We start from the raw sequence: 1,212 nt of genomic DNA, 5'->3' as shown, positions 1-1,212 counted from the left end.
TAAGCACATTTCTCAGTAACATGGTGGTAGCGCTGCTGGTTTCAGAATATCTTTTCAGAAGTGGAGCACTTTTGTTAATCAAGTGGTGTGGAGCACTAAGTGACACCATCACCATACACAGACATGTTTGTGTTGCCAATAGAAGCTTGATTCAATCTTAAAAAAGCACCAAATTAGATTACTTTTAAAATACTTTCAATTAAAAAATAAATAATTAAATGTTATATCCAGCATTTATATATAAAGAAAAATAATTACCATATGTTGCGTGCACACTCAAAATACTAGTCAAGTAGTTCACAATGACGTAGTGCCACCACATTTGATATCTTATCATCTTAAGTTCAGCTAAACGACTTTAGATACTGCTCAGAGTCTGCTGAAATCTCTCCACTCAATAATAATAATAATAATTAAGCCTTTATTAGTCCCACAATGGGGAAATTATTTCTCTGCATTTAACCCATCGCGGAGGAGCAGTGGGCTGCAATGAAGCGCCCGGGGAGCAACTTGGGGTTAGGTGTCTTGCTCAAGGACACCTCGGCATGTTGCCAGTAGAGGGGTTTGAACCACCAACCTTGTGGTTACGGGACAAGCGCTCTACCTCATGTGCCCAAAAATCTCCTTCGAGCCGGATTTGAACCAGCGACCTAAGGATTTCAGCTGCTCAACCACTACAGTCCTCCGCTCTACCAACTGAGCTATCGAAGGGATAATGGTCAGTTCTCTCCGTTTAATGTATGTGTGTTTTCTGCATTCAGACTGTTGCTACTAACTGCGAGGAAAGAACTCAGAACAACTCTGAAACAGAAACGATTTACTAATCTTTTCATGACTTAGAATAGACAAAGTCAAGAAAGAAGATGTTCTGCTTGAGGTAAAGCTAATCTACAATTTTTTTCTGTCCAAACATGTGACGCTGTGGTCAATTTGATAATTCTGTTTTTCTCTTTTAATGGTGGCTTAGTTAGTGACGATTATAAAGGCTGTGTATGCTTGGGTCTAACATTTGTCTGCAGTGCCTGTGTTGAGCTTATACATATAAATAAAAAAGAATCTATTAACATAACTTAAAATAACATACAGTACCTTGGTTTAACCATACAGCCCATAAAGGCTAAATAACAATGACATTGCTGCTGTTTAATCTTTAAGGAATGACTTGAATTAATCAAAGCCTAAATATATTTTGAACGTAACTATTTTCTGTCA

General features: G+C 37.7%; 1 non-coding gene across 1 annotated transcript; it reads right to left on the bottom strand.

Annotated features, from left to right (window-relative positions):
• Positions 1 to 622: 622 nt before the first annotated feature.
• trnay-gua (transfer RNA tyrosine (anticodon GUA)) lies at positions 623 to 711 on the bottom strand. The gene is given in 2 exon segments: positions 623 to 658; positions 675 to 711. It is a non-coding gene; the product is annotated as a tRNA-Tyr (tRNA).
• Between the last annotated feature and the right edge of the window lie 501 nt (positions 712 to 1,212).

The sequence above is a fragment of the Anoplopoma fimbria genome, chromosome 12, assembly GCF_027596085.1.
Source record: "Anoplopoma fimbria isolate UVic2021 breed Golden Eagle Sablefish chromosome 12, Afim_UVic_2022, whole genome shotgun sequence".
Lineage (NCBI taxonomy): Eukaryota > Metazoa > Chordata > Actinopteri > Perciformes > Anoplopomatidae > Anoplopoma > Anoplopoma fimbria.
Note: the sequence above shows the minus strand (reverse complement) of the source record. Positions and strands in the feature narration are given on the sequence as shown.